Below are 20266 nucleotides of genomic sequence, written 5' to 3' on the forward strand. Positions count from 1 at the left end.
TTATCCCTTGCAACCTCCCGTTAGTTGATGGTTGGAAAGCCAAAGACACAATTTCCAGATTCCCTTGAAGCTAAGAGAGATATGAAATATATACAGCTATCTTCAATGAGACTTCTGGAAAAGGATTTTATTTTCTGATTTAATAGAGAGTCAGACAAGACTAGTACAGGCTTCTCCCCACTCCCTTCTTGAATTGAGTACAGATGTGAAGGCTGGAACAGCAACAGCCATCTTGCAACCCTGAGGGAAAATACAGAGGCATCATACTGTATTATTGAGCCAATGCATCAGAGACAGAAACCACTTTCCCTCAGCTTAATATATATTTTTAAAATTTAAATCACTCTATCCAGGTTTATGCTACTTGCAGCTGAACTAAACCCTACCTGATAAAAATAGTAGTCAAAAGGATTTGATTGGGACTTTAAAATTAAATTTAAAATTGCAAAAATATATTTAAATCTCATATTAAGACAAATTTAAGTTACAATTAAGTTGCTCTATAATTCCCTGCTCTAATTCTTAAAACCAAGAATATATGATTGATTTGGTACAAAGCACAATTCTTCTAAACAAATTATATCCCAACATAATGTGGAGATGCCTCATCTCATATTTGACTTTTACAACAAGTTCCTTACGATAAATTTCATCAGTTTTCCCCACAAGTCTCTTTTAATCCTCTGCTATTCTCATCCCCTGCCCTCCTCAGCTCCCACTGTAGGGTCATCCTTGTGGATTTTTCTCTTCTTTAATTGCCTAAACCTGCCAGGTGCTCAGTTGTCAAGGGCTTTGCATGAGATTTGAGCCAATTCACCAAGCTTCATGAAATCCCACATCAGGTAAGATTTGCAGTTTCACTTTGCAGCCAGTTGCATTCTATCTTCTTAGCTCTGTTGGATGTTTACAACATCTGATAATTGAGGAAGAGGCTGACTGAGACACTGACCAGAGAGAGGGTGAGGGTAGACTAGTGTTGAGTAAAAAGAAATAACGACATGGGGATTGATTTTTTAAGTGGACAATTCATTCATGAATACTTTCATGCATTGATGGTATAAAGTCTTTAGTTTCTGTTCACCTTGATACAGCCATAAAGGTAATAGATTGGAAGTCAGAAGACCTGTGCTCCAGTTCCACTTCTGTCCCTGATTTGACATTGTCCAAGTCACTTTCACTCCTTGGGACTCAGTTTCCTCTACTGCAAAATATGGGATTGTATATATTCCAAGATCTTTCAACTTCTAAAAAGCCTATTATCCTGTAAACAATTGATAGTGGGTAGAAGATAGCAAGTTTGAGTCCAAAAGCTAAGAACCTCTGAAAAGGATGACAGAAAACCCTGGACAAGGTCCTTTGCTAACTGTGACTCAGGCTACACATTTTCATTTTGAGGATGCTCTGGATCTCTTAGCAGCAGAGAAACTAATTAGATTTAATAAGAGACACGGCTCTAAATGAAACTACACGAGAAATATCACATTCCCGAGGATTAACACATGTTCTGTTCCAGCCTCATAATAAAAGGAGGGCTCTCCTTTATCATGGAATCTGTGGCCTACACTGAATGAGATAGATAAGCAGATCATTCCTGTAGGATAAATAATGATTTCATCCTAAAGAACAAGCAACCCAGGGGCCATTTAGAAAAAGACAATAAAAAGTGGCAAAGATCCATCTTACTCCATTACTGCTCTAATGCTTAATGGTCATAAAGCCCCTAATGTTTAAAATTGTTCAACAGCTCCCCACTGAACCACCATATCCACATAGCACAGTGTTCAAAACTGTCCACGATCTGTCTCCTGCAAGTATCTCTGTTCTTGTCACTCCCTGTTTCACGCCTCTTTCTATTTCAGCATCCAGCAATTTAATACTTTAAATATTTGGGAAAATTCCATTTACACTGAGCTCTTTCTCACTGCCATGACCGTATTTCTTCTGTACTTGGCAGAATTCTCTTTTCTACCTTCCTTGTTCCCTCCAGCCTCCTGATTGTTGCACCTTCTGTGACCTCCTCCAGGGACACTTTATCATATCAATTACAATGCATTAATGGAATACCCAACTAAAAATAGCTTAAACAATAAGGAACTTAAGCTACTTTGTTCAGCTGCTCAACAATGTCAGTAAAGATATTATTTTCACCTCTCCACTCCATTATCTTCCTGATGGCATTTAGTTTTGGGCTTAATATTCTCACCCCCACCCCCCAGGTGGCAATGTGGCTGCCACAGCTCCAAGCATCACAACCCACACATGGTATCCAAAGACATTTAAAAGAGGACTTTATCTTATCAACCTCTGTTTATGAAGGAGAAAACCCTTTCCTGGAAGCTCCTGTTCCCAGCAAAAGTCCCCTTAACTTTTGCTGGCTAGAAAAATTCTTAAACTTCCCAGGAGTAAAATTTACCAAGCACTTACATTTCCCTCATTCCTAAATGTCACCATACCTTGCTGTAGCCACACCTCTGATTTCGTTTTTAATTTTACCTGCATTTACAAGTATTACTGTTAGGCATTCTGCTGAGCAATCTACAACCATTATCTTATTGAGCCCCTAGAACTGCTCTGTGAGGTAAGCATTGTTATCCCCACTCTAGAGTTGAGAAAACCAAGGCCCAGAAAGGTTAAGCAACTTGCCCAAGAAGGCACAGCTAGAGAGAGGTAGTCAGAATTCAAATCTGAATATGTTCAACTCCAAACCCCATTCTCACTCCTATTGGCCTTCTTACTCCTACCTCCTCTTGACATCTTTTGCTCCTGAATGGCTCCTCTGTTACACAGTAGAAGCCCCTCTGCCTAATGGACCCTTTCCCTCTGCTGAGCAACATCTCATCTTCCCTATAATTAAAGAAAAATGAGAGCCATTTCCCTTCACCCTGTTCTCAATCGATCAAACTCCTCAAAAGCGTTTCTTCACACTTACTGATTCCACCTCCTCAGCACACATTCCCTCTCGGCTCAATCTAGCAACCTCCCCCACCTCACCCCTGAAATGCTCTGCCCAAGGTTATCAGCAGCAGTCAACTCAATGGACTCTTTCCATGCTCCCTCCTTCTGGACCTGATTAACTGACAGGGCAGACAGGCAGCTGCCCAGGGCTCCAGTCCATACGGGACCCAAACATCACCAGAAAATTGTGTTTACCAGAACTCTTCTCAGAGATAGTACTGTGTGTGGTTGGAAAGTAAACTTTGGTAAGTGACTCAGGGCAGGGCAGGGCGATCCCCCCAGAGGCAAGCCTGAGGGACAACGAGTGCTTTCCAGCTGCGCTCCTGCTAGGGCTGAGGGCCGTCCCTCCACTGCAGGGCTTTTGTTTTGCTGACACTGAGCTGCAGCCTGGAGCCAGAGCTAACTGCTTGGGTCACTAGGTAGGAGGCCTTTGCCCCCTGTGCTGCTGAGGCTCTCTCCAAATGAATGCCAGGCAAATATTTAAAGTTTGAAGGGTGCAAAATTCCTAGCCTACCCTATGGCACCAAATCTCTCAGTCCACATCTACCTGCTGTATATAATATGACTGATGCACTTCCTTGAGCCTTGATGGTCTGGTCGGCCTTCTTCTGGGCCCCAGCAACACACAGGTGCATCCTCTCTCCCCCTTCTCGTTCTCTCTTTCTCTTGCTTCCTCTTCCTGTCCCTACAGTGGGGACATTTCCCCAGGCTCTGACTTCAGAGTCCTCTCTCTACACCTTCTCTTTGCTGATCTCAACTCTTCTTGGGGGTACTCGTCACGTACTGCTGTATAACAAAGCTCCCCACAACTGCACAGCTGAAAACAAGCATATCTCACAGTTTCTTCCAGTCAGGAATTCAGGAAGGACTGAAACAGGCTTCTGGCTCAACGTCCCTCAGGAGGTGGTAGTCAAAGTGTTGTCCACGACTGCCATACTCTCAAGGCATGCGTAGGGGAGAACCCACTTCCAAGCTCACTGATATGGCTGTTGGCAGACCTCAATTCCTTGTCACGTGTGCTTCTCCTCAGGGCTGCTTTACAGCACAGCAGCAGGTGTCCCTGAGAGTGAGTGATCTGAGCAGAAGCACCCAAGACGAAAACCTCATTGCAGAGCAGCCTGCCACCACTCCGACCCATGTCCTATGCATTAGAATCGAGTCAGTAGTCCCATTCACACTCAATAGGAGGGGATCACACAGAGCTCACTGCGTCCATCTGAGGAGCTGCACACTACCCACGGCTCTCTCATGAACTCTAAGGAGAGCCACCTCTTCTGCCATGACCCCTTCAACTCTGCAGTCCCCACTGCCTGCCTGCCATGTCATTCCATGCAGACATGGGAGATGACTGCCACCTCATGCTCTGCCAACAGCAAATTAAGTTTTTTGTGTTCCCTTAAAGCAGCCCAATTTGCGCCCCTTGTTCCACTGATGGCACGGCTATTCCCCCCGTTCTCTGAATATTTAGGCCTCTGACTCATCCTTTATTCTTTAATTCAACAAAAACCCTCACATTGCCGTTCACTGAGCCCCTGATATATGTCAGCTCTTTCATAGATACTACCCTTTATAATTTTTGCAGCACTGGATGCTGGACATTATCACCTCCATTATGCCGGTGAATGAACTCATTTTTCTTTCAAAGAGAAGTAGATTTCCTGGAGTTGGGTCCCATTCTATGCACTGAAACAGCACTGAACAAGATAGGTACAGCCCCTCAGGGAGCTTGTACCCTAGCAGAGGAGAATTTCCCTGTACAAAGTAGCCCATAGCCGAGATCATATGTTGTGTATAGTCAATAACTAGGGCTTAGAATTAAACGGATCTAGGTTCAAGTCCCAAGTTAGCCATTTATCAGATATGTGACTTCAGGCAAGTTACTGAACCTTTCAAGGCTTCAGGTTTCTTCTGTTATCAAAATGACAGTACCTACCTCATGCAGCTATTCTGAGTATTAAATGAAATGATACAAATAATCCTCTTGGCGCGGAGTCTAGCACAGCAGGGTTCAATAAAAGGGAGATTTTGATGATGACAAAGGTGATGACATTTACATAATTCATAGCAACAGTGACCACTGACATTTATAGAGAGCCATCATGCACCAGACATATTTCTAAGCACAATACACACAATGCCTCACCTAATCAGCACAACAACTCTATGAATTAGAGATATATGTACATTTTATATAAGGAAATGGAGGCACGCAGACGCTAGGGAACTTGGCCAAGGACACAAAGCCAGCAAGGGGTAGAAATGGGATTGGATCTCAGGCAGACCAGCCTCAGGGTCAGGAAGTCAATAGAATCTTAGGAGTAGAGATGCCTAAAAACCCAGTGCTCAGGGAATCATAGTGGTGTGTGTCTGTGTGCCTGTACATGGCTATGTTCATGTGCCTGTGTGCGTGTGCGACTATTTGGCTACTCACGTGTTAGACTGTGTGCATGTGTTCATGCCCACACTGTATTGGGTAGAGAGAAATTTACTTTGTGGGTCACATTTTGCATTCTCTTTGCATTTGGGCAGGTAGCTTTTGGTTGTCAAATTCTCACTTATTTGTTTTCCTTAGAACTGCTCTCCTTTTTCTAAAACATGGTCCCCAATTGTGGTTCAAGGAATGATGAAAAAGCCCCCACTGGCAAAGTGAAACCTGCCTCTTAAGGGCACATGAATAGAACTACAAAACTCACTTAAACCTTTCCTACTGATAAATTATAGGGAGATTTCCTCCGTAAAGAAGACAAATGAATTATACAGTATTTCATTCCAACGCACTCTCCTCTTTCACTCTATATATTTCTACGACATTATTGGAAGAAGAATGGCTCTGTGAGAGGCAAGCCTCACAGCCAGCCTGCCAGCACCCCTCCACCTCACAGGGACTTGACAGCTGCTGTGCCCTCCCCTCCTGAGGATGTCTCATGTGGAAATGACTGGTTCTGGCATCAACAAAACCCACCTGCCACGTCTCCCCTTCTTCCCTTCCTCTGTAGCTCCCCTTCAGTTTCTCCCCTTCCCTCCCATTTCCTCCCTTGTTCCTTCCTTGCACTTCTCATCTTTACTCATAAAGTTAGGAAGCAGGAGTGGTTAATAGGTAGGGAACGGATGCCACACTCGGATCTGCCATTTCCTACCTACTTGACCTTGAACAAGTGTGGCCTCTCAGAACCTCAGGTGCTTCATCTGAAAAATGAGGATTAAATACAATATGTAAGTAAGGGGCTTAGAACAGTGCCTGGCACTAAATATATATCAGAAGTAACTATGACATTCATAATGAATCCCAAAGGGAATGCAGAAACGTTCCTGATAGAATGTTTCTACATGTTCAGAACATGCTCTGGTCAAGAATCAATGAGTTGGGCATCGTGCAGCAGTTGAGATGACACATGTGGATAACATGAAGGTACCTGTGACCAGCATTCTCACCTGGCCCTGGTTGGCTAGCTCACTACACATGTGTGGGCAATGCATCGTTACTGACTCCATATAAAGATCTCTGCCCAGTGCTCTGGGAGACATGGTGTCATGGCTTCAAGGCTGCAGGAGAGCAGAGCAGAGGCTGGAGTGGTGGCAGCACCGAGGACGGCTGTGCAGACAGAGAGGCCCAGAGGCAGAGATCAGCTTGTTGCATGCAGACTCGCTCTGAGTGGATGGAATTCTAGTGATTTACCTGCCACCGTGGGAATAAAGTTGGGTATAACTCACCCCAAGAATGTTGTACTGTCATTTCTTTGGTCACATTGAAACCATAGTGAACTTGCCCAGGGGCTGAAACCCATTGGCAAGACAACACACCTGGGTCCAAATGTGAGCCTCACAACATACTGGCTTTGTGACCTTGGATAAGAGACTTAAACTCTCCAGGTGTCAGTCTCCTTAACTGTCTTATGATGATAATACTAGTGCCCCCTCTCAGGGAGGTACATGTGATTAGATTAAAGCCCTTCATTCACAGCCTGAGCACAGCAAGTGCTAAGCAAGTGGTGGTGGTTAGAATCAGCGTATATTCCTCCCTCTGAAGCCCTTGACCTCTCCCTGCCCACTGTCAGCCCTCTCCTCACTCCCCATTCACACACAAAAGAGGAAATTTTATGAGCATTTTCTTTCTGCACTTATCTGCTATTTATTGCTGTCTAACAAAGCACCCCAAACTTAGTGGCCTGAAACAACTATAATCATTGATTTTGCTCAGAGACCTGTGGTTTTGGCTGGGCTTATTCTCTGCTCCAAGCATCGTCAGGTGAGGCAGCTCGACTGGGAACTGGAAGAGCCACTTTCAAGACGGCTCATTTACACAGTTGGCTATTTGGTGCAAGCTTTAGGCTGGAAACCCAGCCAGAGCAATGGGATGGGGAGCTTGGGCTTCCTCACAGCATGGTGGCTGCTTCCCCAAAGTACATGTTCTAGGAGAACAAGGAGGAGATGCACAGCACGTTTATGAACTAGCCTGGGATATCACAGAGTATCTGTTCCATGATACACTATTGCTCAAGGTAGTCACAAAGGCTGAAAGGGAAGTGACATAGGCTCTTGATGGGGAGTGTCACAGCTCTAGAAAAGTATGTGGGGTCAGAGATTTTGTTGTAACTATCTTGGGAAAATGCTGTTGTGGATAAAATGAAGGTTCCTGTGTCCAGGAGTCTCACCAGGCCCTGGTTGGCTAGCTCACTACACATGTGTGGGCAACGCATCACTATTGACTCTATATAAAGAGCCCTGCCCAGTGCTCTGGGTGGCAGGGCTGCAAGGCTGCAGGAGAGCAGAGCAGAGGCTGAAGTGGTGGCAGTGCCAAGGACAGAGACTGGGACGGCTGTGCGGGCAGAGAGGCCAGGATGCAGCGTCCAGCTTGCTGCATGGAGCCTCACTCTGAGTGGAAGGGATTCTAGTGATTGACCTGCCACCGTGGAAATAAAGTTGGATATAACCCTTTCACCCCAAGAACATTCTACTGTCATTTCTTCGGTCACATTAAATCCATAGTGAACTTGCCCGGGGCTGAAACCCAATGGCAAGACAACAATCTACCCTACTTAGCTACTGTAAACTCTGAAATTCCAGCCTCCACCCTCCAAGGGAAGCACTTAACCTAAATTCGTTACGTCCGTACATAGCCTTAATCAGGTTAGAGCTGAATAAAGCCAAGCCAGGAGCCTCACAACACACTGACGTGACTTCATATCCATTTCCTAATGCGTTTGGACTTTCTGTGTGAATCTGCTGGTTTGGGCAGCTCTAAGTTTTCTTCAACTGGTCATTTGCATGAAGTGGTCTGGGGCAGCACCAGACAATACCGTAAATACTGTGGTCAAGTTCAACAGCTCATTTACAAATGTAACAATGGAGGCTCGGGAAAGTGAACTGAAGATCAAGATCAAATGGGCTGGAGGAGGTACTTGGAACCATTGTTTGATCCCAAGTTCAGTCTCTTCCCAATTACTGCAATGTCCTAGAGCCTAAGGATTTTTTATCACATATTTATTCACTAAACAACACTAGTTAATAGGCACCTATGGTTCTAGGTAGGCAGCCGGCCCTGCTCAGCCCCTTCTGATTGGGCAGTCTTAGGCAATCAGCTTCTAAGTGATGTGATTCCAGCCTTTCATGGACAATGCATTGGCTTAGATTTAATCACCTGATCCAAAGGCAGCCAATTCAGTGACATAAAGATGAGCTGAACCAATCCAATTTTCACAGAAATGTTAACTTAGAACATGGCATCGATTCATAGGAAGGGAAGCTCAAAGTTCATGGGGCAGAGTAGGGATGGGGCCACCTTAAAAGTCTTGTGCGAGCTATTATTTTGATGAGCAGAAACCATCAGTTACAGATGAGGTAGGTCTGTATGGAGGACAATGGAGCTGTCCCAAAATAAAGATAGAGACAATGAGTTACAAAAGGCAAAAGAAGATAGTTGCTAGAGCTATTTCAGTTTCTGAGAACTTTCCATTCCAGTTTCAGAGGCTTTATGATTAAGCCCCTTTTATTCCCAGAAGTGGGATTGTTGGATCATATAGCAGTTCTACTTTTAATTTTTTGAGGGACCTCCATACTGTTTTCCATAGTAGCTGCACCAGTTTACACTCCAACCAACAATGCACAAGGGTTCCCTTTTATCTGCATCCTCACCAATACTTATTCCTTGTCTTTTTGACAATAGTCACTACGACAGGTTGAGAGAGTAACTCATTATGGTTTTGATTTGCATTTCCCCGATCATTCTCAGGAATGCTGGGAACCTTTTCGTATACTGCTTGGCCATTTGTGTGTCTTCTTTGGAGAAATGTCTATTCAAGCCCTTTGCTCTTCTTTCAGTGGGTTTTCTTTTTTTGCTATGGATAAAGAAAATATGGTATACACTGAGTATTGCTCAGCCTCGTAAAAGAAGTAAATCCTGCCATTTGCAAGAACATGGATGACCCTGGAGGACAGTATGCTAGGGGCAATAAGCCAGTCACAGAAGGACAAACACTGCATAATCTCCCTTATGAAGCATTCAAAGAGTCAAACTCATAGAAACAGAGTTGAATGGTGGTTGCCAGGGGCTGGGGAAGGGAAAAATGAGGAGCTGCTGTTCAGTGGAGATAGAGTTTCAGTTATGCAAGATGAATAAGTTCTACAAATCTGCTATACAACATTGTGTCTATACTTAATAATACTATAGTGGGCACTTAAAATTTTAATAAAGTAGCTCTTCTGTTAAGTGTTCTTACTGCAATGTTTTTAAAAAGCCCCTTTTATTTAAAAGCCTGTGTTCCTTGCCTATTACCTCACTGCATTATCTCACTGAAACATTGAGAGTATTTGCCCATTTCAGAGATAAGAAAACTGAGGTTCAGAAAGGTTAACAAACTTACCCAAGATGACGCAGCCATTGAGTGACAAAGTGGATCCTGGAGGGCAGAGCATCCGGGACACCTGAGCCCCTTCTTGCATATCTTTTTGAAGGTTGTCTCTCTGTGACCTCGTCCTCTAGTTAACAGCCCCTTACAATTCTGTGGACTTATTTCTTGGAGGCTGCCATGAAAATATTTTAGCGATAACCTTGAAGGATGACTATGCCCTAGGAGTCCATTTTCCTAATGGAATTCTGTGAATCCACCCCTTCCTCGAGCTGAGTTAATGGCCAAGACTGTGGGGAAACCTCAGCATCTCCTTGGTTCACCCAGCAGGCCCCCAATCCCTAACAAGGCAACTTTCTGACAAAGTATGATAGAAGGCCTCAGACAAAACTTTCCTAGCAGGGGACTGGAGAGGGAAAATAATTAAAAGCAGAATGGAGAGGGGGGAAAAAATATTTTTGTCCATTGATTTCTTTGCCATTGAGAGGTGTTTAAAAATCACTTCTTTAGCTATAGCCCTCAGATGCACGAACTGTTATGCTGAGGAGGAGAAAAATCAAAACTCTGAATCAGATCAAACTGTGATCTTTCATTCAGCTGAACAGGCAGCCATCATGGTAAACAGAAAATTAGAAATTCAAACACAAGAGGGAATGTCTGAGGTAGGGTTGGCTTTGGGCAAAGCTGTGGAGTCGGCGGTCTGACTTGAGAACCCCTCAATGCCTGGCTCTCCCCCAATGCCCGTCCCTCCCCCAAGGCAGCTCTGCCTTGAGCCAGGTGAGGACAGGGGGATTTGGCTTTGCCTCCCTCTCGGCCTCTCCTCCTGCTTCCTGGTAGACCTCCCATCCCTCGTCCCATCCAGTCTTGGTATCATCTGTCCAATTAGTATTCTCTGATGCTAGCAACAGACCCCCAGGAGGGGCTACACATAGTTAAGCCAACTGTTAATGAACTGATAATGAAATCTGAGCTGTAGATACCCACTCCCCACCAACCCGAGGATTTTTGAGATTTGAAAAAGGGAGCTCTTGAAGAGCCCTAAGTCTCTCAAGACACACTCTGTGGTGGAGGAACAGCAGGCAGCATGTTGAGGGGGGTGGTGATGCTATGAGGTGCTGCCAAGATCTCAGAAATGAAGGCTGTAACAGCCCAACTGAAGTACTTTTAAAAGACAGCCCTTTGCAATCAGCCCCTTTGAGGGATTGCCTCAGCTGGAGAGAGCTACATCATTCAAGTCATGCCTAGGGTCACGCCTCCTTCCCTGGGCAGCCTGCACCCAATTACTGATGAACAGGGGTATGCAGGCCCAGCCTTCTGGCTGAGACAACTTCAGAGACAAATTTGAAAGATTAGCCCGCTCTTGAGAACTCCCCCTAAAGTTAGCTGAGGTTTCTGTTGAGACTACATTAGGGCTCGACTTCCTCCTGTTTTCAGTCCTGCTTCTTTGCCTCCCCCACGTAGGTATTGATCCCAAGAGCTCTCCCTAATAAGCCGCCTGCATGCCAATCATCATCTCAAAATCCAACCTGTGGCAGGGCAGCAGGAGAAGGCTCGTCTTGGCAGAGCCAATATGTTGCCTAACTCCAGGGGATGCCTCTTCCATTGTGCTCGTGGGAAATGGTCCTCCGTAGCACTGTGCAATCCTAAACCCTGCTTCCAGTCAGTGCCTCAGATCCCACCAACCGCTCACAAGCAAGAATTCACAAGTACCTCGTTACGCACTCTACCAGCCTCTGACGTTGGCTCTTGCAGGAACTGGTTCTTTCACCGTTACCTGTTTTAGCCACTCAGGCCTTTGCAATGTGCTTTTTCCACACCACTATCCACCCTGCCAAGCCGTTTTCCCACATCCTGACACCTCTTCCACATCTAGACCTCCTCAAAATGTGCATGATCCAAGTTTGGCACTATGTTGCATTGCACAAATATTTACACCTCGGAGCCTCCATTTCCTTACCTGTGATACAGAAGAGACTGCTAATTAGCTCCCAATACCCATTAATCCCTCTTTCCTTTCCCAGATCACCTGGTACCTATATAGGTATTTCCCAGCCTGCCTTGCAGCTAGATGCCATGTGACCACATTCTAACCAATGAAGTGTAAGTAGGAGAAACTGCATGCTATACGTAACTTCTATATTGCACCCCTAAAAGCAAGCTGTTTTCCCTCTACGTTCTCTTTTTCCTTTCTTCTGGCTAAGAAATTACAAGTGGAAGAGCTGCCTGAAATCCGTAAATGGAAGCCAACTTCAAACCAAAAATCTCTGCCAGTTACCTGAGACAGAAATAAGCTTCTATCTTGTTTAAGACACTGTATCTGGGGGCCTCTTGGTTATAACATTTTGGCATGTATCATAACCAATATATGTAAAATGATAATAACTCTTCCCTCACAGACTTCCTAACATCTAATCACCCTCAATGAGCTTCATCTGTTTCTGTTGACTCTTTCCTCTATAATGGCATGTTTAAGAAGACTTAGCTCATCAGAATAGGCAAATCTATAGAGACAGCAAGTATATTAGTGGCTGCCTAAGGCTGGAGGGATGGAAGGACTGGGTGATGACTACTAGCAGGCATGGGGGTTCTTTAGGGGGTTATGAAAATGGTCTAAGATTGCTTGTGATGGTCACACAACTCCATGAATTTACTAAAATCTGAGTTGTACAGTTTAAATGGGTGAATTATTTGGTATGTGTATTATGTCTCAAAGCTGTTAAAAAATGAAGACAAAATAAACACATATTCAGATGTAATAAAAAATAATAAATACATACATGCATAAAAAGCCTGCTTTCAAGAGGGACTGAATCACAAAGGAAAGTGACACAAGGAAAAATGACTCTGATCCTGAGTTCAGAGTCTAGATGAGCCAAGTTCGCCTTAACCCTGCACAAGCTCTGCAATCCAGTGCCACATCACTTAGCCTCTCTGTGCTTTTGTTTCTTTAACTGTAAAATGAAGACAAGAACTGTAGTTACTTCACAGAGTTGTGGAAATCAGATGACAAGATGTATGTAACATGCTTACATAAGCATGTGCCACATGATAGGTACTGGTTTCACACAACTAGATTCTCAATCAAGGATGGCTTTTATTATCAGAGAGGCCACTTGGCCTAAGGGATATGATTGTGTGCTCTGAAATCAAGCAGTTTAGATTTGAACCCAAGCTCCCCTACTTGTAATATGTATGAACCTGGGTGAATTACTAAATCTCCCTGGATCTTAATTTCCACTTCTATGAAATAGGGATTACAAAAGTACCTACCTCAAGGGGATACTCCCAAACTCATTCTATGAAGCTAACATCACCCTAATACCAAAACCAGGCAAAGACCCCACCAAAAAAGAAAACTACAGACCAATATCCCTGATGAACGTAGATGCAAAAATACTCAACAAAATATTAGCAAACCGAATTCAAAAATACATCAAAAGGATCATACACCATGACCAAGTGGGATTCATCCCAGGGATGCAAGGATGGTACAACATTCGAAAGTCCATCAACATCATCCACCACATCAACAAAAAGAAAGACAAAAACCACATGATCATCTCCATAGATGCTGAAAAAGCATTTGACAAAGTTCAACATCCATTCATGTTAAAAACTCTCAGCAAAATGGGAATAGAGGGCAAGTACCTCAACATAAGAAAGGCCATCTATGATAAACCCACAGCCAACATTATATTGAACAGCGAGAAGCTGAAAGCATTTCCTCTGAGATCGGGAACTAGACAGGGATGCCCACTCTCTCCACTGTTATTTAACATAGTACTGGAGGTCCTAGCCACGGCAATCAGACAAAATAAAGAAATACAAGGAATCCAGATTGGTAAAGAAGAAGTTAAACTGTCACTATTTGCAGATGACATGATACTGTACATAAAAAACCCTAAAGACTCCACCCCAAAACTACTAGAACTGATATCGGAATACAGCAAAGTTGCAGGATACAAAATCAACACACAGAAATCTGTGGCTTTCCTGTATACTAACAATGAACCAACAGAAAGAGAAATCAGGAAAACAACTCCATTCACAATTGCATCAAAAAAAATAAAATACCTAGGAATAAACCTAACCAAAGAAGTGAAAGACTTATACTCTGAAAACTACAAGTCACTCTTAAGAGAAATTAAAGGGGACACTAACAGATGGAAACTCATCCCATGCTCGTGGCTAGGAAGAATTAATATCGTCAAAATGGCCATCCTGCCCAAAGCAATATACAGATTTGATGCAATCCCTATGAAACTACCAGCAACATTCTTCAATGAACTGGAACAAATAATTCAAAAATTCATATGGAAACACAAAAGACCCCGAATAGCCAAAGCAATCCTGAGAAAGAAGAATAAAGTAGGGGGGATCTCACTCCCCAACTTCAAGCTCTACTATAAAGCCATAGTAATCAAGACAATTTGGTACTGGCACAAGAGCAGAGCCACAGACCAATGGAACAGACTAGAGAATCCAGACATTAACCCAGACATATATGGTCAATTAATATTTGATAAAGGAGCCATGGACATACAATGGCGAAATGACAGTCTCTTCAACAGGTGGTGCTGGCAAAACTGGACAGCTACATGTAGGAGAATGAAACTGGACCATTGTCTAACCCCATATACAAAAGTAAACTCAAAATGGATCAAAGACCTGAATGTAAGCCATGAAACCATTAAACTCTTGGAAGAAAACATAGGCAAAAACCTCTTAGACATAAACATGAGTGACCTCTTCTTGAACATATCTCCCCGGGCAAGGAAAACAACAGCAAAAATGAGTAAGTGGGACTATATTAAGCTGAAAAGCTTCTGTACAGCAAAAGACACCATCAATAGAACAAGAAGGATCCCTACAGTATGGGAGAATATATTTGAAAATGACACATCCGATAAAGGCTTGACGTCCAGAATATATAAGGAGCTCACACGCCTCAACAAACAAAAAACAAATAACCCAATCAAAAAATGGGCAGAGGAACTGAACACACAGTTCTCCAAAAAAGAAATACAGATGGCCAACAGACACATGAAAAGATGCTCCACATCACTAATTATCAGAGAAATGCAAATTAAAACTACAATGAGGTATCACCTCACACCAGTAAGGATGGCTGCCATCCAAAAGACAAACAACAACAAATGTTGGCGAGGCTGTGGAGAAAGGGGAACCCTCCTACACTGCTGGTGGGAATGTAAGTTAGTTCAACCATTGTGGAAAGCAGTATGGAGGTACATCAAAATGCTCAAAACAGACTTACCATTTGACCCAGGAATTGCACTCCTAGGAATTTACCGTAAGAACGCAGCAATCAAGTTTGAGAAAGACAGATGCACCCCTATGTTTATTGCAGCACTATTTACAATAGCCAAGAATTGGAAGCAACCTAAATGTCCATCGATAGATGAATGGATAAAGAAGATGTGGTACATATACACAATGGAATACTACTCAGCCATAAGAAAAGGGCAAATCCAATCATTTGCAGCAACATGGATGGAGCTGGAGGGTATTATGCTCAGTGAAACAAGCCAAGCGGAGAAAGAGAAATACCAAATGATTTCACTTATCTGTGGAATATAAGAACAAAGGAAAAACTGAAGGAACAAAACAGCAGCAGAATCACAGAACTCAAGAATGGACTAACAGGTGCCAAAGGGAAAGGGACTGGGGAGGATGGGTGGGTAGGGAGGGATAAGGGGGGGAGAAGTAGGGGGGTATTAAGATTAACATGCAAGGGGGGGTAGGAGAAAAGGGAGGGCTGTACAACACAGAGAAGGCAAGTAGTGATTCTACAACATTTTGCTATGCTGATGGACAATGACTGTAAAGGGGTTTGTAGGGGAGACCTGGTATAGGGAAGAACCTAGTAAGCATAATATTCGTCATGTAAGTGTAGATTAGTGATACCAAAAACAAAGAAAAAAAAAAGGGCAGTTCCTGTGTGGTAACCTCCAACGAGTTCTACACAAGGGTATAAAGGGCATATAAAAGTGTAGGCAAAGGGTCTGTTTGTGTTTATACAGAGGATCAAAGCCTAATTGGGCTACCCCAAAAATGAACTAAGATACGATATGAAAAAGAACTTCCAACATCAGCACTCTCTGGAAGACTCATGCCAGAAGATGATCATCAAAAAACCCCAACAAAGATCCACGCACTGCTACAGCTGTAGATGCACTCATCCCACCCGTTCCTGGACTTGCCATATGAATGAGGAAGGAGATATCTAAGCTGGCCTGTGCATACAGTAAAACAACAAATTTGACTGGATCTATACTGTTGGAACTCAACCAAGAATTTGGAGAAGTGCAAATTGTAGCGCTCCAAAGTCTTACAACTACAGACTATTTACTGTTAAAAGAACATATGGCATGTGAACAGTCCCCAGGAATGGGTTGTTTTAATTTGTCTGATTTCTCTCAGACTGTTCAAGTTCAGTTGGACAATATCCACCATGTCATAGATAAGTTTTCACAAATGCCTAAGGTGCCTAACTGGTTTTCTTGGTTTCACTGGAGAGGGCTGGTAATTACAGATATGCTTTGGTTATGTAACTATACTCCTATTATGTTAATGTGTGTGCGCAATTTAAGTAGTAGCTTAAAACCTATTCATGCTGAAGTTACTCTACAAGAAGATATGCCAAAGAAATAATCAATCTTCCCATGTTTTCTTCCGCCTGCTACTTCTACAGCTTTTCTTCTTCCTTCCTAATTACAACCCTTAAATAGAATTCGTGCCTCGTATCAAATTTATCGAGTATCATAATTCTTCCAAGTGGTAAAGATACCTCAAGACAAATGCTGGGCATAGAAGCCACAGGGCATAAATCTGCAAAGATGTAAAAAGCTAACCTTTTCAAACAATAAGGCTTCTCTCTCACTTACCAACTTCACATTTCCCTGTATGGCCCCGGAAGATGACTGGTTAGCCAGAGACGGGTAAGATTCCTCAAGGGAGGAACAACCTAAGACAGGCACAGTCGCAGGGGGGTCATCAGGTGAGAAATTGGGGATCAACAGAGGTGAGGCTTAGAACCTCACCCCCCCTGTTCTGAGAGAAATCTTCTGCATATGTGGACGTTTTATTGCCCTGGTCTAGCTTGGATTAACACATAGTCTACAGGCACACACCTGATCATCTACATTTGCTCTCTTACAACACTAAACTATGTTTTCTACCTTTATCTTGTATCTACCTACCACTTCAGCATTTTATTAAAAATAATAATAATAAAGAGAGAAATGTAGTATCCACACGTAAATCAAGTATAAAAACCAAATGAGTATTCATATTTGAACTGACTGTTTAGAGTTCATAATGCATGAGCAAAACTGAAAGTTTCTGTGATGACTGCCCTTGTACTGTTCACTATGTAACTTATTCATTATGTAAGAATTTGTTCTCCATGTAAGAACTTGTTATGCCTCAGAAGATAGGAGACTGACGAAAATTAGGCTTGGGGTGGATTAATGATTGTGCATTGAGCATTGACTCCCCTATACAGAATTTTATTGTTGTTAACAATCATTTGATCAATAAATATGAGAGATGCCCTCACAAAAAAAAAAGGACAGACTTCCAATGGTAAAATAAATAAGTAACCGGGATGTAATGTATAGCATAAGGAATATAGTCAAGATAATGTAACAGCTTGGTAGGGTGATAGCTGGAACCTCGAATTATGTATATAAATGTTCTACCACTGTGTTGTACACTTGAAACTAATGTAATGTAATACTGTGCGTCAACTACCCTTCAATAAAAAAATAATTATTAAATAAAATTAAAAAAAAAAAAAAGATAATGAGAACCCATTAGATGTTAAGAAGGCATATTAGTGGCTTGGATTTACATTCCATGGATCATTCTTATCTCTGTCATCTGGTTGATGATGGCCTACAGTAGAACCTTGGAAAATAAGATTCTGCAATCTTCCAGGCAGGATATGAATGTGGTTCTGGCCAGGATGATCATGGTGCAGATAGAGAGCAGCTGTTGGATTGTTCACAATAATTTATATGGAAAGCATGTTCACAGTGGAATTTGCAATTTAATTTCCTCAAATATCATAGAGACAGAAATTCTATTATTAGGATATGGAAGGAAATATTTACCAACTACTGCTGCTTTTCAGATGTGTTTTGGTAAAGATATGAGTTAGATATATTAAAAATTAAATAATAAATTTCATAAGTGAGAAAAAAAAAAAAAAAGTACCTACCTCATATATTCATCATAAGGATTGAATGAATTGATCATTTTAAAGTACCACTAGCATGTCCAGCAGATGCAAGTATTCAAAAATTCTAACTATCGATTATTATTGTCAGACTCCTTACAGGGCTGATATGTTAGGACTGTGCTCACAAAACTGAAAAGCAACAAGTCATAATGTAGGGATACTGCATATCTGAATGTTCTATGAAAATGAGATCTGCTCTTGCTCACCTGCTCTTAACTGAAATCCTCATTATTAGAGCCACACCTTCAAATTAAGGTGTGTTTTCATAAAAATCCTCACCCTGAGCCAAAATATATTAACAGAAAATGAGACTACTTGCCTATTTTATAATTCAGCGGAAACACACTCATTTACTCTTTTAAACATTTTCAAGCATCTGTAAGCACAGTTCAAGGTTCTTAAGGTATTAAAAAAGTAACAGAAATCAGTTGCCCCAAACTACCTCAGATTGTAAAGAAAAAGGACAATGGGAGACACTGTTATCTATATCAGTATCTCAGCAATGTTTAATCCTCTTCTTTCTTGATAGCGGAACCGATTTTATTTGGGAAAGCAAAGTGCCAGCTCCAGGCAAGGGATCATGATTGGTCTAAACTAATCATGACAATCTTGTTCCCTCTTTCCAGCCTCTCTTGCAGCTAAGGATGGTCATGTGTCCTGGGTACAAAGAACAAACATAAGCAAAATCTAAAACGGGCAGTTCTGAGAAAGCATTTGCTTTCCCAGTAAGAGGAGATAAAAGCCCCTCTCTGTCTTCTTTCTGCCCAAGTCCTTCTGATTGAGACCCAGCCCGTGGACAGTGTGAGGCCAGTTGCAGTCCCCAGCACACCAGGCCCAGGTCTTCCCAGAGTCAGGTTACTTGGACATGCAGCCCGAAGTGGGTGATAAACTCCACCTAAGGCTAAATACTGGCAGGAGACAGATAGTCAACAAGTACCATAAGGGAAAGTTGAAAAGAAGCCACCAAGCAGCTATCACATGACCTAAAGCTAACAAGCATGAAGGAAAGGCTGAGGAAAGAGCAGATACGCTGGCCCTGACAGTCCAAAGCTGCTCACTGAACCAACACCAGTAGCCATTTACCTCCTGACCTCTTGTTATAAGATACTATGGATGAGTTTTTCATGCAGCTAAATGTATTCCTAACTATACAGGTCCTTCTGCAGAATAGGGAGCTGTAGCAGGCAGGACCAGATAGTAGGTTCCAAGGCACAAGGATATGTTCTTGTGTCCAGGTGGTGGATGATATGAAGGATGTGAGTAAGTACTAAAACTAAATCATTCCTACTTCATCATTTTACCATGACCATCATCTAATTCAATCCCCCAGATTGGATGCAAGTGGTTGACTGATAATCCTAAGGGGCACAATTCACCTAACAGAATAGAGAATATGTGATCCCTGCCCTCAAATAATGGCCCTGTTCAATTTGGTCAGAAACTATCAGCAGCCCACAGCTTTTTTCCTCTCTTACCATTTCAGTCCTAGCACATAGCAATTCTACCCCAAAGGTTTTCTGTGTCTATTCAACTCTGCAATCACCCAGCAGTTGGTCAGACCTATTAATATTTCAGCTCATTTTTCAATTGCACAACCATGATACTCACTGAACACAAATGATCTATTTGTCTACCATAAAACACATGCAAGTGTCTCAAAATGCCCATTTGGTTACAAAACGAAACATGCTTCAGGACCCAGGAGAGCACCCTTCCAGGTCAATGCAAGGTCCACTTCTGCAGGATCTCTTCCACAATCCTGGGCATGGCATTGCCTCTTGACATTAACCGGAAAAAAAAAAAAAACTTTTTTTATACCATTGAGTGGAGTGAGACAGCCATTTCTTTTACCTGAAATATGGCAATCTTCCGCAGAGAGAGCAGAATGAAGATAAAAATCGTAACCATCCACTGCGCAGCTGGTATATGCCAGACATATAAGATATTGTTGCCATTTTACAGATGGAATAGCAGGAGTAAAAAGCTACCACATTGTAGTGCACTTTCTAAATGCCATTCTGCGAATCTAATCTATATCTATACATATATATACGCACATATGTAGCTTATATATAGCCTATACACACACACACAAAATTCTATGGTTTTCTGATATAGTTGGCTATACTGATCTATTCAGTTCTTAAATTTGGAAAAAAATAATTTAGATACTGAGAGATACTGTATTACCAGCCTCATTTTA

Source organism: Manis pentadactyla, chromosome 14 (genome assembly GCF_030020395.1).
Source record: "Manis pentadactyla isolate mManPen7 chromosome 14, mManPen7.hap1, whole genome shotgun sequence".
Lineage (NCBI taxonomy): Eukaryota > Metazoa > Chordata > Mammalia > Pholidota > Manidae > Manis > Manis pentadactyla.